The sequence below is a fragment of the Acartia tonsa genome, chromosome 9, assembly GCF_053477335.1.
Source record: "Acartia tonsa isolate MP-2025a chromosome 9, ASM5347733v1, whole genome shotgun sequence".
Taxonomy (NCBI): domain Eukaryota; kingdom Metazoa; phylum Arthropoda; class Copepoda; order Calanoida; family Acartiidae; genus Acartia; species Acartia tonsa.
Window position 1 is genome coordinate 8593409 of NC_137268.1, and position 22949 is coordinate 8616357.

A 22949-nucleotide genomic window follows, 5' to 3' on the forward strand; every position below is an offset into this window, starting at 1 on the left:
AATAAAAGAATCAAAACTCCAATTGGTCAATAATAATCTAGTCTTTTTAAACCTTAAAAGTATTTTAAATATCTTGATTTTATTGAGGAGCACTGCGAAACCTTTATTAAGATAAATGACAACATCAAGAGACAGTCACATGTCAAAGATATTGGCATATGTGTATGGAGTATTTTTTAGAAACAAAGAATAAAATTATGAAATCTTCATTGAAAATAGTTTATACTACTAGTGCTTTTTCTCTAAAAAATTGAAATTATCGGAGGAAGATGGGGGGGGGGGTCTCTTTGGTTGAGGCTAATCAGTACCTAATTTAGCCTAACCTAATCTGACTTAAAGAAATAAACAAACTACCCTTCTTATTTTAATTTTTATTTTATAAAAAAGCTGCGGGTTTCGTCGTATTTTTGCAGTAGCTTTTGAAATGTTATGTAAGGTTATTGCCCCGCAGGGTTAGGCAATTGGCCCCGCAGGGTTAGAGCCCCCAGCAGAGGCTAGAAAAAGGAGAAAAGATACTAAGAAAATATGACGAAACCCGCAACTTCGTTTCCTTCACATGACCCATATAAAGAATTTATTTTAAGCTGAATATTGAAATAAACAGACATATTTGATAACAACTGTATGTAAATGTTTAAATAAGAATTAAAGTTCCCAGTACAAACTTGTTGAAAAGTAAATAAAGTAAGAAAAGGTAGAAACTCTGGCCCCTGGAAGGAGGGGATATTGGGCTGTTTATTACACTGGTCCACAAAGTTTTATGATAACGTTTTTTTCTTATCCGTTGGCTTAACAACTTTGGTGGCTCTAATGAATTTGATTGGTTGATTCATTTACTTGAGTGTTCAATCGTTTCATTCAACCATTAATTTTAATCTACAGAAGGAGAAATTTTGTGTATCATCATAGGGAATGTACATGAATTAATCGGCCATTGTCTTATCCCTTTAGATCCCTGAAAAACTTCTCTCTCTTTCCTAAGAACTATTCTACTTTAAAGTAACTATCTGTATCTAAATTATCATTTGCGTAGCAACTCTAAAACTAGAAAGACGCAAATATTTAGCCAAATGAATAAATTGATGTGGGTTAACATTCTTATTTTCAACTCTGCATTATGATTCTACAGGCGTCAGAGTATATTTTTGATACTTTTTAAAAAATGCTTCAAAAACAGTTTAAAATGCATCTTAATTTGAGACACCTGCCATACTCGGCAAGGGTAAATTACATAAGAGGAGCTCTATTGAGAAAGAGTGTGTCAAGTAGGGTTGGGCCGGATATCCGGTGTGGCCGGATATCCGGCCATTTTCAATATCCGGCCGGATACCAGATATTGAAACTATCCGGCCAGATATCCGGCTCAATAATTTGTTATACTTTACACCAAAAATCTCTGCTTTTTAAAATCTTAAATGGCTATAATTTTCTATTATTGAAGCTAGAAGAACATTTTTTCTGAATAAGTTTAACTTTATGTAAATTTATATAAGAATTCTGAAGAAATTTTTTTTTACTACTTTAATATCTGGTAATTTGGCCGGTTATCCGGCCGGATATCCGGTAATTTGGCCGGATTACCGGATATTTGCCGGATATCCGGCAAACGCCGGATATCCGGCCGGTTACCGGATATCCGGCATTTGAAATCAGCCGGATATCCGGTATCCGGTCAAAAAAGTATCAGGCCCAACCCTAGTGTCAAGTAAGAATATGCTTGTACATGTACATTTTATGCTATATAAGTAAAAATGCAATTTTTATATTATTGATGAATTCAATATTTTATTGCTATTGCTGCGCTGCACATGGATAAAAATTGTCCTTGTATTGTATATCTCAATGTACATAAGTTGTGTATCCTGTATATAGAGTTTCCAATATGGTACAAACATTATTTTCTCAATTTATTTTATTCAAAAGGAAATTGAACAAGTTTGAAGAAAACTTTGCTAGTGATGTAGTGGCTTCTTGTTCTTATTCCTTGAAACTACAAGGTGCCGGGGATCTAAAGGAATAAGACAATGGCCGATAAATTGATGTACATCCCCAATGACGATGTACAAAAGTACCCCTTCAGTAGATGATAATTAATGGTTGAAACGTTTGGACAGATAACTTAATAAATCAACTAATCAAGTTCAATAAAAGTCCCCAAAGTTGTTAAGCTATTATAAAACTTTGGGGATTAGTGCAATAAACAGACCAATGTCCCCTCTCTCCCTTACTAGGTGCACTTTTCTCAAGTAAAACATCTTAGTTTATTCTAGTTCATTAAAATTCTGTTTTTAGGGAAGCTCCATAATTATTTAATATTGATTGAAGCTTTTATGAAATGAGATTGAACTCATTGAAAATGAATATAACATTAAAGTCTAATTTTATGTTATTAATAGTTATTTATCGCATAGTATTATAGACAGCTTTCCGCGGATATTTAGATAAAAAATTATATTATACATTATTTTAAGGTTGGACCGGTTCTAATCCAGCAGATATTAATCGGTTTCAAAGCTATGCTGGAAAATGCTTTATTAAAACAATAATAAAAGATATAAACATAAACAATAACATAAACCAAAATAGTGACCAACAACATTGGGGGTTGACAAAGAGTTTCTAAAACATAATTTATCTAACCTAACCCTATTGAAGTAGAATGCATAAAATTGTGTTTCATGCATGGAAAAACCAATAACACAAAATTGAGGTTATAGCTTTTTCAGTGTGTACCTAATACAAAAAAAGATATCTTTAGAATTAAAATACTGACAGAATAGTTATTTTTGGCATAGAATTATGGACAGCTTTCCGCGGATATTAAAATAAAAAATTAAAAGATCAAAACTAGTTTTGTTTGCCCCCGAGAGGCATAAGGCCAAGGCTAACAAAAACTACGATTTTTATTTTTATTTTCGTAGAAAATTGTCTGTAATACCTACGATGCTGTATATAATTTTTCAGCATGGCTAAGATCAGGGTCTAATCCAGCGGATATAAATCGGTTTCGAACCAGAAAATTATTTCTGAAAGTCATCAAATTCTAAGCAACACAAAAAAGCAGAATCAAATAGAAGTTTCCAGTATGGCTTTGAAACCGTTTAATTTTCGCTGGATTAGAACCGGTTTTCATCCATCATGAAAAATCATGCATAGGATCGTATTACAGACAATTTTCGATTAATATTAAATAAAAATCATAAAACTATTACCTGTTTTGTTAGCCAGGGCCTTCGGCCCCTCTGAGCTAACAAAATTAGTTTTTATCTTAAAATTTTTCATTATTCGTAGAGAGCTGTCTATAAAACGATGCGATAAATAACTATTCTTGAAACATAGCTCTGCTAAGCCTAGAATTTGTTTGTATCAAATGAGAATCAAATGACAATGTGCATCTTTTTCCTTTTGACTTTCTTTTTGAAAAGTGATACCCTCAACTGAAGGAGCTAAATTTTTCAATGTCAAGACTTTCAAAACATAGGTCTGACATTTTTTATAGAAAGGAAAAGCATGAGAAATGCATAAATTCTGTCACTCAATACATGTTCCGAGTGAGAGAAGGAACATTGGGCTATTTCGAAAACTAGTCCCCAATGTTTTACAATAACGTTTGCTTCTTCGTTAGTTTAACAACTTTGGTAACTTTAACTGAATTTTGATTCGTTGCTTTATTAAGTTGAGTGTTCAAACGTTTAAACCATTAATTTTCTACAGAGGGGTTAATTTTGTGTGCCATCATTGGAGATGAACATCAATTTATCGGCCATTGTCTTATCCCTTTAGAACAGTCGCAACATTTTATCTTCCTTTATTAAATAAAACATCATTTAACTTCTTGGTCTTTTAATATAAAAATTTTTGGAAAAAAAAACTGTAGACAAAGTGCTATTTTCACTATCTGCCAGACACTATGTTCCAATTTCTTTCGCATTTCAATATCCAAAGGACTTTGAGGTGTTAACAAAAATTCAAAAAATCATTATAATACTTATTCAAACCTTGATAAGCCAAATTAAACAAATATTTACAATTTACAAAGGGATATAAGACAATTGCCGATAAATTGATGTACATCTCCTATGACAATTCACAAAATTACCCATTGTGTTGGTTATTTATAATGGTTGAAACTCATCTTAATGAACCAACTAATCAAAATACAATGAAAGTCTGCAAGCTAAGCCAATGAATAAGAAACCGTTATTATAAAACTTTGGGGACTAGTGTAATAAATAGCTAATAGTTCCCTTCCTTCCAGTGATTGCAATATTTTATAGATTCCCAAGAATTGATATCTACAGACTAGTCTGAAGTGATCTTGCACTTTCTTATAATTCTAGAAAAGGATATTAATACAAAATAAAATATTAAATTTCACTGTCAAGGGTAAAAACTAAAATGAAGCAATATTGATTTAATTTTATTTCAAACTTACTTTTTTAGATAATAACCAGTTGCTTCACCCCTAAGGAGGTCAAAAAATAGTCTCAAACCACCCCTAGTACTTGAAAGCTTCCCTTAAAAATACAAACAATTTGAACCAGTATTTTCCGAGATACTTAACTTCAGACAAAAACACTTTACTACTTATATAAAAGGATATTAGAATATTAGAATGAGTTAAAAATTTAAATTGTTGGTGCCACCTTATTTAAATGTAAAATCTATTCATGAATCCAAATTTTGGCTTCAATTCTAGCATTTTAATCAGTCACTGTCGTGATCTTGTTTTCTCTGTCATTCAAAAAAACATTTAAAAGATACTTTCTCTTTTTTGTTGTAAGTTTAAAAGGGTGAAATTTCTGTAATTTATAAAATATTTCTTTAAAGTCTATTTTCTTACTAAATTATTGCAGAAAATTTTTTTTATTAAACTATTTTTGGGTAAATGTATCTATTTTTAAGTTTCTTGAATTTGATTTTTTTCTAAGATGTTGCACAATAATTACTCTGTTTTTATGTTTTTCTCAGAAATTTGCACACAAAAAAATGCATGAAAAAAAAATATTTCTTTGATGCTTATCCTGAACTTGTCTTTTAAACTTAACCTTACAGGCTAACTAGTTGTTATCAGGGAGCGAGGGGACAATGGGCTGTATATATTACACTGAGCTGGATCTTTAAATCGTTTAGTAGTGCGCTAAATCGGGGCGATCCAGTTCACCCCGGTTTGGCGCGGCAATGACACTTGTTGAGTGCCATTGCCGCGCCAGTACCGCGCCACTGGGCGTTCTGGATCGCCCTTTCCATTTTGATTTAAATATTGAAATCTAATAATATCTAGGTGCGCCAAAATGAATCGCCTCGATTTAGCGCACCACTAAACGATTTAAAGATCCAGCTCAGGTCCCCAAAGTGTTATAATAACCCTTACTTATTCGTTGGCTTAACAACCTTGTAGACTCTAGTGAATTTTGATTGGTTGATTAATTAAGTTGAGGTTAAATCGTTTCAACCACTAATTTTAATCTACAGAAGGGGTAATTTTGGGTATCAGCATAGGGGATGTACATCAATTAATCGGGCATTGTCATATCCCTTAAGATTCCTGAGTTGTTATCTATTCCGGGCATTGTAGCCTATGTCATGCTTAACAGTTGATAATTGTATGATTGTTATGCTTTCTGAACTTGTGTAAACTTTGCATGTCAAAAAAATCAACATTGTCACATGTTATGTGCAGACACAATGGGTTTAGAAAATTAAATTGTTAAATTACTTTTTTTCTTAACATATCTTGTTTGTGACAGAAAAGTCACATCACATTGCATTACAGACAGCCTTCCGAGGATATTAAAGTGAAAAATTAAAGAGTTTTGTTAGCCCCAAGAGGCCAAAGACCCAGGCTAACAAAACTGGTATTTTTTTTATTATTTTTAATTAAAAATTTCTCTGTAATACGATGCTATACATGATTTTTCAGTATGACTGAGAACCGGTTCAAATCCAGCAGATATTAATCGGTTTCAAATCCATATTGAATATTTTGATTTTATTTACAATGTAATTTATTTTTAAACTGAGATAAAAAACTTTTTTGATGGATTTTTATTATCCTGTCAGATTCTGGGTCACCATCTTCATCTTGAACACAGCCATAATGAGATTCATCGTCAACCTGGTCAGGGTATTCATTATCAACTTACACCTCTAACCCAATGATGAAACACAAAATTATCCCTTCTGCAGATTACAATTAGTGGTTGAAACGATTAAACACTCAACTTCATATACCAGCCAATAAAATTCTATAAAAGTCTCCAAAGTTGTTAAGCCAACGAATAAGAACACATTATTATGAAACTTTGGGGACTGGTGTAATAAATAATATAATAATATCATATTTTAACATTGAATTTAGATTGAGAGTTGTATAAAAACTAAGAAGAAATATTTATGGTAAGATTATAGTGGAATATCTTTGCTAGGATTACATTTTGTAAAGATAAGGGTGGATTTTCAAAAGAAAAAATTAAAGAAGAAAAACTGTCTCTGTTTTAAGATTGTGTCCAAAACTTTTCTGTTAATTAAAAATGACATCTTATTTATTTTAAAATCAATTTAAATAGTTAGAGTTTCTACTAAGTTGTAGGTGCAATAGTTTTGTTTCAAGTGCAACAACCCTGTCTGTCTTTGTATAGAGAGTTAGTGTAAGTAATAGAGATAACCAAGAGGCATAGTGTCTAAATTAGCCAATAGGAGAATAGTGAAGGTACATCTCAGACCTCTCATTGGTTAAACATTTTTACAGGGTTTAATTTTTTCATTTCATTTACATTACAGCTATAAATTGTCGAATTTCTTAAGATAAAGATTTTCTTGGATAAATTATATCATGCAAAATTTCTTCCCTTGTATAATGTGAAGCACATAACAAAACCACATAATAAGTTATTTATGAATGGTTGAATTCCTTAGGATAAAGTTAGCTTTCTAAAAACTATATCATCAAAAACATTTCTTGAATAGATCTCACATGTAACAAAAAATAAACAATGGTTTTTGTCTGCTAAATATTACTTTTTAAGTTTGACGAAAAATAGGTTCATATGGATTATCTAGATATATCATGTCTATTGTGTAAGTTGATTCCTGGAATGGAAAAGAGCAGAGGTTGGATTCCACTAAACACTCCCCCTCACCTGAAACAAATAAAAATAACAGTGAAACTTGGTTTCTGGAAATCAATAGGGGATACATTGTAAAGATTGTATACAAAAATATATGATACTAACGGCTACGCCATCTAGAGGCCTCTAAAGGCAGTTGAGGAGGGGCGAGTTGAATTCGATTACTAGGGGCGATTTCTCTTGGGAGGGTTGTAGAACCCTACCCCAAAATAGTTATAAACTATCCCAGGACCTATGAGAAGCTACCCTGTAAAGGAGAATTATATCGATTCAGCCGCTAGTAAGATCCTTCGGTACAGACAGGCAAAAAGACAGATAAAAAACATCCTGTTGCTTTATTTTAAGAATTTATTTTTAGTAGCTATAGTATGTACTAAAAATCTAAATTATTTTTGATCAGGAAGTAAAAAAAATTAAATTCATTTGTCATTTGTTTGTTTTTCTTCAATTGCATATTTTAATGATTGATCATTGATTGGAAAAAATAAAACATTTGGCAATTCTTAAGATTTATTTGACTGGAATAATCACTATGCAATAACATCATTTTTTCAAATGTTGTTAAAACAATATTTTATGATTATTTTTGTTTTGCATAAAATTTAAATATATAATGTATTTCTATTGCAGATAAAGGTTTAAAATAAGATATATCTGAATTTGAGTATTTGCAAAAAAACAAGGATGGCCATAGGCGTCCAAGGGGGGGGGGGTAATGGGCCATTTGGCACCCCAAAACGATTTTGGGGGTGCCGTAGGCACCCCCAAAATTTTGTGAACAATACCCCCCCCAAAAAAAAATTACCCCTACCTTGGGGGTGCCGTAGGCACCCCCAACGATTTTGAGGGGGGTATTTACTCCCCCCAAACCATTTTGGGGGGGGTAATTACCCCCCCCAAAATAAATGTTCTTTAAAAAAATTTTTTTTGGGGGGGTATTTACCCCCCCCCCCAAATTGAATGTTCTTTAAAAAGAATTTTACTGATAGTTTATTTTAGGATAGGTTATATTGGTTTAGGTGATTGCCCCACATGGTTAAGCAATTGGCTCCCCGCAGGGGCTAGAAATAGGAGAGAAGCTTGTGTGAAAAAAACGAAGAAACGCCCCTTAAAGAGCGTTGCCACAAAAGGGACTATACCCCAATATAGTCCAACCAGTTAAAACAGTTCTTAACCATGATAACAAAAAATTTAATAGTTTGATCATGTTTTATTTGCTTGGGCCTTTATAAGGGCTAAAACCATCCCGGGGATTTATGATGTAATTGTAAAGCACTGAAGATTCCATAAAATAGATACCTAACTAAATTAAATATTTCATTAAATAATGAAAAAGAATTTCTATAGGCGATTTCTTTTGGGAGGATGTCAGGGTGTCTCAAAACTAGTTATAAAACTTACCAGGACCTATAAGACGCTTCACTTTAAAGTATAATCATATTGGTTCATTGGTTAGTGAGTTAATTATTGTATTTTTATGTTCTAAAGAATGAGATACTACTGTGGTAATCAACACCCAAGTTTATGTATCCCTATCCCTGTTCACATTCCTATACTTCTCTGGCTGAGTCAGACCTCCACTTGTAACCGCCACCATACTCCATCCTGCTGTGTTGAGGGCTAGTTGATTGTTGCAGGCCAAAGAGTGAATACGCTTCCTCCCGTCTGCATTCGGTTAGATACAAGCCTATAAGTCTAGGCTGGCGGTATCTATATTTCCCACGTGTTCAAGTACGTCGTTTCTTACCTAACTAAGAAACAGGACGTCCAAGCCTTTAATATATATCATATTAAATATATCCTATAATAATAATCCCATTAATCTGCCTATTTCTAACCAGTTTTAATTGTTTAATAAATGTGTATTTTTTTTTAGAAATACTTTGTTAGATTATTGATTATTAAATTGTATCGGAGCTACTCTATACTCGTATTCCAGTCTGTCTGTACATCCCCTCATACGTCATTTTGGCGCAGTCTTGTCTACCTCTCATTTTTTGAGGGGGGAAGGTTTAGATAATTAGCGTACAGACAAAATTAAATTGTAAAGTAGCTTCGATTGCAAAGTGAAATTAATATTTTCCTGATAACTAAGTTTATTCACGGAAACGGTTTACAGTAACAATTTGTTACAGAATATTTATAATAATTATTTCGTGGCAAACTGCCAAATAAAGATAAAAAGGAACCCGCCTTTTATTTTCACACTAGTATTTAATTTCACACATTTCCATATTTTCTCCTTAAAACAGGAAGAAAGGGATATTCCCAAGTTCTTAAAAAGTTTCGTGGTAGACAAATCAGTGTTAACGAACACTACACTCCAGCACCATGACCGATAAAAAAGGTGAAACTGATAAAACCAAACCGCCGCCTCCGCCGGCTCCGGCCGTCTCTGGTACCTCGCAGCAGCAGCAGCAGCAGCAGGCTGACCCGCTTTCCCCTGAAAAAATCAAAGATCTCATATCGGAAGCGTTAAATGATAAGTTAAACGAATATTCGTCACATTATAGAGATTTAATAAAACAAGAATCCGAGATTATGCAGCTCGAATTAGAAACAAAATGGGCAGGGTTTAAGGACACAGAATCACATCGCAGATTATTAGCCGACACCGACATTTTAGATCTAAAACGCAGAGTATCAAAACTCCCAGCGGACGGAAATCTTGGCCCATTGTTTGCGGAAAAAACGTTAAACGAAAGTCTTAACATGACTCATTTTAACACCATAGGTGATGATTCAATTAATGCCACTTTTTATGACCGGATATCGGTCCAGCAAAAGATAAATGTGGTTGAATGGGTCGCCAAGGATAGGATGACAGCCCCAGGTTGTATGGCCTATTCAATTGTAGGCTTTATAGGTCCGGCGGATAATGACAATTGGATGAATGTAAGAGAAACTTCTCTAACTGAATATGAAAAAACCTTGCTAGAAAGGATTCCCTTTATCCCTGATAGGATTAAATCGTTAGAACCCCTCCGTAGACCTACAAGGTCTGCACCCAATGTAGCAACAAGACCCTCTACAAGAAATACGCCAAACACAGGCACAGCCGCAACGGCAACAACTAGCGCCGCCGACGATGACTTTATTAAAGAATGCTTTATTAAGGGACAAAAATGGGATTCCGATTTTGCGAGGGATGCCCCTAGGTGGGACGGTAGGACTGACTTTGATAACTTCTTTTCTAATATGTGGAGGGTTGCAAAGACATACAGAATCTGTGACCCAATTCTTTTTAAGGATATTTTATACCAGCGAATTTATGACTCTAGAGGGGAACGATTAGGAGACTTAATTACGCCTGAAAGAAATCAGGCCTTATCTGCTTTAAGTTATTACCTGATGATTAGGAGGCTGGTCACTCCTTTCTCGGATCCAGAAGTAGCCTCTCAGTACTTCTACAACCTAAAACAGGAGACTAATCAACCCCTTGACACCTATTTTGAAAACAAACTTAGGGTGTTCAAACTCATGAATCCTGGCCTCATACCTAAAAAGAAGTGGAAAGAATTCTATCTTAACGTTAGCAAAAATCTGCTGTATACCAACCTTGCCATAGACATGGCCAATTATGTTGAGAGTATGCAATTTTTGGACGATTACAACGCTTACTTAAATAAACTTATTAATCTCGGACAGAGATACGTTAACTGGGATGGGTCTGGCCATATTAGCAAGGAAAACCTTTCGGCTTGCTATTCTCAAGCCATGGAAATGTTCCTACCTAAAAATTCTGCGGAAACGAAAAAACAACCCATAATCAGCATTATCGAAGATAATATCCCCACTAACACGGCAATGTATAAGGAAAACTTAACCGAAGAACCTGACGAGGTTCCCTCTTGGGTAGATCATGAAGACGATCCTATTGCTTGGGATCAAATCGAGGGCGTTATAGGAGCCTTTAATGGGAGGAGTAAAAATATTAAATGCTGGCATTGTAATATCCCGGGCCATGTAGTGCAAAATTGCAACAAAAAGAAAGCTGGGGAGCCCCCAAATCCTGAGTCCCGCTTTGGTAAAACACGGAGTAAATTCACGCCTAGAAAAGCTCCAAGTAATAGTAATAAAATACCTGAGCAGTATGCGCGTAAAACTATCAACCAAATGGATCAGGAAGCCAGCGAAGAATCTGAAATAGATAAATATGTACAAGCGATTGTTAAAAATCATGTTCACTAAATGTAAAAGTGGATTTATGCGATATTAATTGTCCCTATCCCAGAAAATAAAAATTTGCTGAATGAGTTTCATATTTTGATATGAAAGATAAACAAAATATCCCATGCCAAGCTAAGCTTGCAAATTCCTTAATATCAAATATCCCTTGCCAAGCAATGCTTTGGCGCGAAAAAATAAAACAAATTATTGTTATTAAGTCTGACTAAGCAACACAAAATAAACTCCTCCCCCCTCCTTTCCCTATCCAAATGTAGCTGATACAGGAAATTGGGGGAAATAGGGAAGTAACCTGAGGAGCATTTCACATGCACTTAATATTTCCATTTTTAAAAATCTAATAGTCTTTATCAAGAAGCTAATAAGTGAATACCTATTTTCTATTTAGTAGTATTTATTTTTAATATCGCATGATCTATCTAAAATGTAAATACCGTATATTTTGAATGTATATATATTAGAATCTAAAACATTCTAGTTCAATTTTTAACCGCTAGGGGAACTTAAGCGCATTATCTGTATATAAACAATGATTCTTGAGTTGAACCCTCAGTATCAATTTTATCTGAGAGTTGCTCACTCTTAGCCTCTGATTTTTGTAGCTGAAATATTTCAGCAATTATGTATAATAACTTATCCATATGGATAAATATTATTGCATTTTGTACAGTGACAATAATAGAACTATATTTAATTTATTATGTATCCGAAAGATGTCGCCTAGAATGCTACCGCGGTCCGTATAAGTAAATGATAAGATTAAGTAGGGGGGGGTCTATGGAAAATCTGTATAAATACAAGCAAATTTTCAAATCTAATTCAGTTGTCCTTCAGTTCTTTGTTGTTATCATTTACTCATTTTTGAGCTGCAACCAAGCAGCATTTAAAAATTAAAATCCTTAATCACTTAAGATGTGATTAATAAAATCTTAAAACATTTTGATTAAATTATTTTCCGCTAGGATTACTAGCAGAATGAAATAAAGTTAGTTCTATTAGCTTCCGCTAGGATTACCAGTGGAATAAAAAGTCTATATAAAAGTGAATGCACATTATTAATCGAGGCCAGTTACTATCAAAGCAGTTACTACAAACCACATCCTATTTTTTTTAAGCTGATTTCAGCATTAATTATACTCTAGTAAATATATATAAGCTTGTCCTACCCCATAGGTGGAAAAATTAAGTATAAATACTAACAATATCAGAATAATAAACCAGTCATCATTGACCCTCTTTATTATATTAACCATATCTAATAATTTTTGAGCTATAATTTAGCGCTAACCTTAAATTATTTGTATCGTGAATCAGATACTGACTAATGACACTATATTTTGTATAAATACAGATGTAAGTCAAAAAATAAGTCAGTCTGTTTTTAATGTCTTGTTAGTTGCAAGCTGAACACTTATTTTTAAGCTACTTTGTAGCCCTTCAATCTTTTAAAACTTTTTAGTTCAGTTTTATTCCGATAGGTTTCTTTCATATATCCAAGTATATAAATAAGGACCCGTATAAAAATTAAGTAGTTTCTTTAGAACTATTAACATTCTCATGCTTATTGAGACATTTCTGGAGCTGAAAAGCGCTTGATAAAAAACTTAATGAAACCCAGAAAGCTATACAAAATTATTTTAACAATTAACCATATTGTTAAAACATTTCATTATTTAAAAAATTTTGACAGACAACTATACCTGGAACACAGGAAGTCTCTGTGTGAAGATTACCATCGTCTAACCGCTGAGGTGGGGATCTTGGAAAATATGCATCTTAGGCTTCGACTAAAAATATAATTTATTTTATAATGCCTATCTGTGCAAAACTAAAAGTTCTTAATCCCGTGGGGGGGGAATTCCTGCAACACGCTTTAGTGGATACAGGAAACAACTTTAGGTCCCTTATTTCTAGAGAAATCTTAGATGATAACAAAATCACATTCACCCCCGCCAATCTTAGCGCTCTGTCTGTAGATTTAAAACCAGTAAATATCATAGGACATGTAAGTTTAAAATTCAGCTTTGATGGGTCAGATAAAATATTCGAAGAAACGTTTTACATCCCTGAAACGACGTCTAAAATTATAAATCTAGGATATGAATTTCTCAAAGTTAATCGAATTAATTTATTACTAGATAAGTTCTCCTTTGAGCTCCCCACTGGCGAGCAAATCCCCATAGAAAATTCAACAATTAATATAGTTGAAGAAAGTAAAAACATACCCTTAATTCCTACAAATAATGTTCATACGGAACAAAACTCCCTTATCCCGGGAATAAATTGGAGTAACCAGGGGGGTACTGGGACATTAAAACAAAATAAAACATGCGTAAAATTAGCAAAGAAAACAACATTCTTGCCGGGGGGGAATACAACGGGGATAACAATTCCTATTCATCAGAAAAATAGGAAGCTGTATATATCCCCAAATAATTCTAAAATGACAAGCCATAACGGCTTAATGCTTATGGAGGGTATTTATAATGTAAATGAGAAGGGAGAATGTTGGGTAAATTTTGTTAATTTAGCAGGAAAAAATATTACCTTATTGGATAACGTTAAAGTTGGATATTGCTTTGAATTCGAATCAGATTCCCCAAATTCCTGCAATAAAAGTATTAATCAAATAAATGAATTATCAGGAACTACACTTCTTAAAAGAATTAAATTCATTAAAGAAAAATTAGATTTAGAAAATAGTGATCTTATCAAAAATAACCCAGGGATGAAGGAAAAGGTAGTAAAATTATGCCTTGATCATTTTGATATATTTTCGGCTGACGATGCCGATATCGGTAACTGTGATCTCTTACAGTATAAAATAGACTTGATCCCCGGGGCTAAACCTATTAAGGCTAGAAACATTCAGTTAAACCCATTATACGAAGCCAAATTAAAAGAACAAATTGAAAATTGGCTAAGGGGGGGCGTCATTGAGGAGGGCTACAGCGAGTGGTCCTCCCCAATCTTTGCGGTAAAGAAAAAACCGACGGCTGGGGGGGAAGGCAAGCTTAGGTTCGTTATCGATTTTCGTGCGCTTAATAGTGTAACACGAAAAATTAATTGGCCCCTTCCCCTGATTTCTAGTAATTTAGAAAAATTAGGCACTGGTACTGTATTTACCACCCTCGACTTGACTAGCGCATTCCATGCGCTAGCCATTTCGAAGGAAAGTAAACACTTGACCGCGTTCACAGCCCTTAACAGGCAGTATCTTTTCAAGAAACTGCCGTTTGGACTGTGTAACGCGCCAAGTGTTTTCTGCCACTTGATGGACAAAGTCCTAACCCTTATCCCTGGCTTATATGAATTTATAATATCTTACCTTGATGATCTTATTATATTCTCAAAGAATGTTGAGGAACATCTGAAACATCTCAGAAAACTCTTCGGAGTCCTAAAAATAGCAAAACTTAAGTTAAATCTAGCCAAATGTAAATTTTTCACATCCGAATGTACATATTTAGGTCATATAGTCAGTTCCCAAGGACTTAAAATGAACCCCGAATATTTAGAACAAATTAAAAATTGGAGCAGGCCCAGGACAGGCAAGGAACTCCAGCGTTTCCTGGGCTTCTCCAATTATTATAGGGCCTATTTCCCATCCTATGCAAAAAATTCTTGTACCCTAGATGAACACAGAAACGATAAAATTATCGAATGGACCAATTCCCTATCAAAAGATTGGGAAAATTTCATAAATATGTTCTCAAATTCTATAAGTAAAGGCTATCCCCAGTGGGATAACCCTAACCCCTTTATAGTAGACGTAGATTTCTCTACGAGTTATTTCGCTGGAATTCTCAGCCAAAACCAGGGGGGGGAAGAAAGAATTATTGGAATATGCTCCAAAAAATGTAACGGGGCAGAGAAAAATTATCCAAGTTATAAAGGCGAATTAGCATGTCTAGTATTTGTTCTTAAAACCTTTCTGCATTATTTAAGATTCAGAAACTTTATTGTGCGTACAGATTCGATTTCCTTAGTTCATTACAAAAAATGGCAAAAAGGAACAATAAATGGTGTAACTTTGAGATGGATTTTCTTCATCCAAAGTTTTGACTTTACAGTAATTCATCGAAAGGGTAGGGACCATTGCAATGCCGACAATCTATCTAGAGGGCAATTTTTATGCAAAGAACATAAGGAAACCGATTGTGAAAAATGTACTAGCTCATTTACCTTGGATCCTTATGAACAGGATTGCCCATACCAAGACCAGATTTTTGAGTTACATTCGGCTTCGGAAGTCGATGTGAACAATGTTTGGCAATCTGAAACACAAAAAGATCAAGTATTATCTGAAATTCGTAGGTGGATATTCGAAAAAAAGAAGTTGTCGAGCTTTGAAAAAGCTGAACTAACCGGCCGGAAAGAGGTCCTTTTTAAATTAATAGAACATTTATACGTTATGGAAGGACTTCTAATATTTAGACAACCTCTTAGCAATGGAACATTCATTGAAAGACCCGTCGTACCCATTGGATTATATAATAAAGTTTTTGAATTGGCACATAATAATAGTATAGGTCACAAGGGGGTTAACGAAACAACACGCAAGATAAATGAAAGATTCTTCCTTATAGGAATTAATAAGTTTGTCGAATCACGCATCAAAAATTGTATTACCTGCCTAAGAAAAATAGGGCAGGTACCTAAACACAAGCAACCTATCACCCATTCAGCCATTAGTCACGAGATTTTTGGCCAGGTGTCCGTAGACCTTATCGGTCCTTTAACCCCTAACTATTTTCAAGGACAACATGTCCGCTACATATTTATCCTTGTTGACCTATTCTCTAGGTACATTATCGCTCACCCCATCAAGGACGCCACCGTGGAAAGCACGGTGAAGGTCATCCTTGAACAGGTGGTACCCATCTACGGCTTATTTCGGTCATTGAGAAGTGACAGGGGAACAAATTTTACTGGGGAAGTTTTCAAAAAAGTTATGGAGGAACTAGGTATCGAAACTAAACTTATTCCCCCAAGAAACCCTAATAGCAACCCATGTGAAAGGCATAATCAAAGCATTTATGCAGGTCTAAGATCCGATGACCGATTCGAAAGTAAAGACTGGGCAAGAAAATTAGCTTTGACCACTTTTGTAATTAACTCTAGTACGTCTAGAAGAACGGGGTATACGCCATATTACCTTATGTTCGGCAGACAACCAACTCTCAATCTTGATTTCTTTTCTCCAATCTTGCAGAAAAGGCAGGACATTGACTGCAGGTCTTACTTGAACTACCTAAAAAATTTGGAAGAAATTATTGCACAGGTTTCCAAAAAATCTAAAATCTATTTAGAGTTTCAAAATAAATCTAGGAAGGCTTCATCTCCCCTTTTCGTTAACGACGTGGTCTTTGCATTTTTTAACCTAGTCAAGATAGGGGTCAGTAAAAAATTGCAATCTTTCTATGGGGGTCCTTTTATTGTAACAAAAAAATTCTCAGAGGCCCTTTTTGAGCTCAGTCCCTTTGGATCAAATCCAATAAAAACTAACCAAGTTGTTAGTAGAGATAAAATACGGAAAATAGATTCTAAAATAGAATTATTGGGGGAAACACTTTCCTTTAACGTCTTTCCTATTGAGGAAATCGTCCCGTCTGAGGAAATAACCTTAACAATAGATAATACCGGGCAAACCGAAATAAACGATAATAAAGGTATGGAAAATGACGATTTTACCTACCTAGATAACGATAATGACGATTTTATAGAAGGAAACCCTGAAACTAGTCAGGATTTACCCCAGGGGGAGGTGGATTGTGATGGGGGAGGGGATATAATGGAAAAAAACTCACCATTTGAGTCACAGCCCAAAGACCAAGAACCCCCTAGCGCAGATCGGTCATCCGGTCCCCAAATTCACGTCGAAAATAGTTTCTTGGAAGAAACCGTCCCGTCCGAGGCCTCTTTCTTCGCACAAAGACCCAAACAATCCAGTCCTGAAAAGGTTATTAACGTTAACAAACAAAGCATAGTACCCAAGTATATATTAGAAGAAGAAAGAAAAACTAGGTCACAAGGGGGGGATAACCGCATACATGTCCAAATCGGACTGCATAACCCAATTAAAAGGAAGAAATAAAATGTATATAAATGTATTATATAAAACCAAGGTGGCAAATGTATATAGCTTAATCTACGTATGTATAATAACGAAAATAAACAAAAAAAATATATATGTTAAAACTAACTAATTAACATATTTCAGAGAAAAACGAGAAGCATGAAAATAAAATGCAGCATCATTTGGCAAAGGCACCAGGAGCTCGAGGTAAATTTATTTTGGGATTCTTGGGGCTTTTTATTATTTTGGCAAAATCAAATGCGTCCGAAATAATACAAATAGATGCGACTCAATGTGTAACAAACGAAAATCCGCGTTTGAAAATCTCTGAATGCGCTGCGTTTCTTAATATTACTAATATTGAACAAAAACAATTTCACCTGCTGCAAAAGGTTGAAAGAAAAATTATACCTGGAATTCGTTGCCACCTCCGAACCAGTACTCATTACTGGTATTGTGGCAGATATAGCCACATACACCTCGCTGCTCCAGCACTTGTAGAGATACCGAACCTCGTAACTTATGAAGACTGTTACACCATGTCCAAAACTAAAATATTTAACTTTGAAGGGAAATCAGTCTCAGTGTATGAACACCAGATGTCATATACGCGTTTCCTGGTAAACGGGACACTTACTTACCCCAACAACATCCTTAACGGTATCGACCCCGCCTGCGAGGGGAACGGCGTAAACATTAACGGCATTTTTATCCCTGGGACATTTGAGGAAAAACAAATAGGGGTCCAGGCTGAGCCTGTTGAATTATTACAAACAAAAGCGGGCTGTTACCTGGGCAGTCACTGGGTGGGAAACAATTGTTTAGATCACAATCTGAGAATAGGCTACGATAGAATTATCTCAGATGATAAAACTGATAGCGCACAAAAATTCACTTCTCCTTGGCGAACGGTAGACATCTTTAATATTTCATTGTTTACATTTGAAGGAGAACAGGGTGCCCAAAAATATCTAGTGATCGATCCCCAAATTACTCTAGCACTAGAACTTAAAGATAAAAAACATTTTGAAAGTCTAATTCCCGAATTATTTTATTACAAAACTAATATTGATAACTTAATGGTATGGTTTACAAATTCTATAAAACCATATTTCCCACTCTTAAACGCTAAAGAAAAAGATGATATGTTACCACTAGAGATTTTCTATTCCTACCAACAATATAACAAATTAATTGTCCCCGAAACTCGCTGTTTACAGAACCATTTTCTGTCTAAAAGCAGTATTCAGACTCATCGTAAAAAACTAGTTAGGGCGCTCGGTGAGCTGGATTTAGTAATACAGTGCGATAGTCTTAAAATCAATGTTTCTTTGGGAGAAAATTTACCCTGTTTTGTGGATCATTTTTCGGTTTCAATCAATAATAGGACTATGGGAATATCACCATTTTCACGCAGATTGGTTAATACCACCCATTTAACCCCGACTAAATGTGCCGAAAACCCAATTTTCTTACATTTGTACCAAGGAAAATTCCTTGGTAATCAAGGGCAGGGTATGCAAATACTAAATGTAAATCAATATCTTATGGATAAACCGATTAGCTTATTTCTATATCATTCTTGGCAAAGCCTAGAAAAAACTAATTTCTCAGAAAGTGCCGAGGAACTATACCTCAGCCAACTTGCCGCAGACTCCAATAATTTTGAAGTAAAAATAACTGACTCCTGGTTTATTCAAACGTATCATAAGGTGGTTGATTTTCTATCCAGTACTTGGTATCATATAGTGCTTGTAGTAGCAGCCATCCTTACAGGAATAGGGTCGTTATTATGCGTCGCTTTTATTATCTACATATTAGCCTGCACCAAAATTCACGCGTACAAAGAAGGAGGTACGAGTGAAACACATGAATTGCGGGATTTTACAAATAATGGGGAAAACTAATCCCCTCAAAAACGGACGACCTGTATCAAGCATATATACCTATAAGATTGTCGTCCCTAAAGGTCGTCTTTGTAAAAATATTTCCTTATTCGGTATAAGGAATTAATGACCCTTAATTTTAAGTTTATTATTTTTGTTTTAGGATATCCCAGGCGGAATTTTTCAAGGGGTTTTCACCACTCCCATGGGGCCGGTCACTCTTCATACCGTCGAGAATATGAAGAGGCCCCCTTTTACAATGAAGAGGACTATTACTATGACAGCAATCATGGCTATCCCCAGGGCGGCCCTGAGGAAGCCTACTATGAACCTGATGAAAACAGGTATCAGCCGCGTGTAAAACCGCCGCGCAACCCTGAAAACCTCAGTGAACTGCAATGTGTCTCAAAATCAATCCACGTTTACCGCACCGCGAGAAAAGATGTTCCAAAGGAACTCCTAGACTTGCAAGAAAAATTGCGGCAGGCTAAAAACTTAGAAGCCAACGAATATTCCGATAAAGCCAGGCCTAGAACCAGGCCTCTAATGGAACAAAATAGGGGAGGGGAACCGCAAAAAAATCGGGTGGAATCGCCACCAAAACGTAGTGCCTCACCTGAATTGGAGGTAGTCGCCGTAAAATCTGCCCCAAAAGCGGTAGAAAAACGTCCGCCAACACCAACAGGCAGCGGCGGCCCAGTAGCCAAAAAGGCTAAGGTGGAAATTCAACCGCCTCCATTACCCCCTAAAAAGAAAGAGACATTAGCAGAAAGCAAAAGTGAGCCTAAGGCTTTTTGGGTGACCGCTGAGGAATGGAAAAAAGTCCTATCCTCCACTGTAAAAGAAGCAATGGAGGAAGCTCTTCTCCCCTTCCAGAGAAGTCTGGAAACTAAAATTGCTAGCAATGCTTCATTTGTTGAGAAAGCATATATACAACATGGCAAGCGCCTTATTGAAATTTCCGCAGAATTACTGCGGAACCGCAAAACTTTGCGCGATAAAATTCGCACCGTCTCTGAGGACTCGACCGTTGAGTTAAAATCACGAATGACCACGGTTATTGAGGCCACTAGTCGACTGTTGGACCAAAACTCTGACAGGGTAATTAAATATATTAATACTCGTTGTAATGTAATGAATGTACCTGGGCAGAATGTGGCAACCATAGAGGCATCCCTTCCCGCTGGGGACGTACCCCGGCCAGATGATGATGGAGTTGAGCTGATCTCCCATTATGGCGGTTCTGAGTGCTCTGATGAGTACAGGCCCACCGATAGAGAAGGCAATCCAGAGGTCCTGGATCCTGCAGAGGAAAACAGTGACACAGAGCTCGATGCTCAAATCAGTGAGCTCTTTCCATCTGGAATTGATTTGCCTGTTAATCCGCAGGCTGGCGCTGCCTCTGAAGATCCAGTAGCCACGGCTCCCTGTGAGGGCATGTTAGCTCTCCAGAATGCTGTTGCTCCAGAGCCTCCAGCAGCTCCAGAAAATCCTACTCCCGCTGAACCCAATCCTGTGGATATCGTAGAGAGGGCTATGGCCGCAATCGAAGAACCTGCGAGTACCACATCAACCCGCAGAAGCCGGCGTGCAGGTCAACTGTGAGGGAATATTTCATATTCCCTCAGAGGGGGCAAGTGTGGTAATCAACACCCAAGTTTATGTATCCCTATCCCTGTTCACATTCCTATACTTCTCTGGCTGAGTCAGACCTCCACTTGTAACCGCCACCATACTCCATCCTGCTGTGTTGAGGGCTAGTTGATTGTTGCAGGCCAAAGAGTGAATACGCTTCCTCCCGTCTGCATTCGGTTAGATACAAGCCTATAAGTCTAGGCTGGCGGTATCTATATTTCCCACGTGTTCAAGTACGTCGTTTCTTACCTAACTAAGAAACAGGACGTCCAAGCCTTTAATATATATCATATTAAATATATCCTATAATAATAATCCCATTAATCTGCCTATTTCTAACCAGTTTTAATTGTTTAATAAATGTGTATTTTTTTTTAGAAATACTTTGTTAGATTATTGATTATTAAATTGTATCGGAGCTACTCTATACTCGTATTCCAGTCTGTCTGTACATCCCCTCATACGTCACTACTATATATTTGAATAGTAGTGGCGCCCTTAGCATCTAAGAACTCGTGTTTTCTAAAGGGTAAAAAGGGAGGAGAAAAATAGCCTAAAACCACTCAAAGGATTGACCTATAATAGTGTGGAACCATCATGGGATCTATGTGAAGCTTTCCTAAAAAGGAGAACTCAGTATTAAAAGTAATGAAATCTGAAGCTATAGTCAAATAAACCTTACTTACTACTTTATGTTATAGGATAGTACTTATTAACTTAATAGATTAGGTAGGTGCTTTTTTTACATAATTTAATTACCCCCCCCAACAGACTTTAGGGGGGGTAATTACCCCCCCCCAATCAAATTTTACCCCCGGGGTAAAAATTTTGGGGGGGGTAAAAAAAAATTTCGGCGCGCTTCGCGCGCCATTTTACCCCCCCCCAAACACGAATTACCCCCCCCCTAAAATTTTTTACCCCCCCCAAAAAAAAAAGCTTGGACGCCCCTGGATGGCAACATCCATAAAAGAGAAGTTCTGAAAATGTAGAACATTAACACTTATGGATTGTCAGAGCGTAAAACAAAATTGTAAGTAAATTTATTGCAAAACTACTTAAATACAGGCCACCGTTTAAGGACATACCTACATTTTTAGGACTTAATTAAAAAGATGCTTCGCTTATAACATTGATCCTGGTTGTAATAGTAATCAGTATTCTAAAAATCATACGAATAGGATAATTATATCACACAAAAAAATGATGTTTAAATGCTTTCCAAATCGTACTAAACTGTTTTAGGAATCATCATGCAAAGTTTAAAATAATGAAAAAAGCTAACTGTTTTGGACGTAGGTACCGACCCTAATTATAGAAGAAAAGCTTCGCTTTTACAAAGAGGTAAAAGTAGGAACTAGATAGTGCAAAATGTTAAAAAGTGTCAAGTGAACCATTTTTTTGTGTGCAGGATATCTGAAACAGGATATGCATTCATTTCTCTGCGCACTGCACTCATTTAAACTTGAGATTGAGATTGAAAATTGAGATTGATAAAAAAAAACATCTTTATCATCCATTAATGGTGCCGGTTTTCGATGTTTTGATGGGCACTAGGAGTGGCAAGGAGTTGTGTTATTAAGGTGAATCTGAATTACTTTTGTTTGGACAATCAAATTTACTAAATATCATGTAAAGTAAATTTTTTTTACATCCAACCGGTTTTTGTCCAGATGAATTTCAATTGGACACGATAATGGGTAAACAGTTGTTCCCATCCTACCAACAAAGAAAGATTACAATAAGTACAATTACAAATTACAATTAAAACAAAAGACATGAATTTTTGTATTTTCAAAAACCTTTGAAAGAAATTTTTTTTTCATTTTTCTAGAGTCTTGAATGAACATACGGGCGAAAGGATAACTATTGATTAACTACTCAAATACATATGAAGGGATAAGACATTGCCAGATAAATTGATGTACATCCCCAATGATGCTACACAAAATTAACCCTTATGTAGATTTAAATTGGTTTAAAATCATCCCAAATAATTAAGAAGTTTTACTGAACATGGGAGAACAATATTGG

General features: G+C 35.5%; 1 protein-coding gene and 1 long non-coding RNA gene across 2 annotated transcripts in view; both read right to left on the minus strand.

Annotated features, from left to right (window-relative positions):
- The window catches only part of LOC145328154 (uncharacterized), a 138097-nt gene that overhangs the window by 81069 nt on the left and 34079 nt on the right, over positions 1 to 22949 (minus strand). Inside the window, exons 2-3 of the mRNA XM_080171737.1 lie at positions 7092 to 7142; positions 6057 to 6117 (exon numbers count right to left, since the gene is read on the minus strand). The gene's annotated coding sequence lies outside the window, so the exon portion shown is untranslated. The remainder of the gene's footprint in view (positions 1 to 6056; positions 6118 to 7091; positions 7143 to 22949) is intronic.
- Positions 13023 to 15497, minus strand: LOC145328134 (uncharacterized). The gene is made up of 3 exons (XR_013882345.1): positions 14647 to 15497; positions 13866 to 13925; positions 13023 to 13105 (listed from the first exon to the last, which is right to left on the minus strand). It is a non-coding gene; the product is annotated as an uncharacterized LOC145328134 (long non-coding RNA).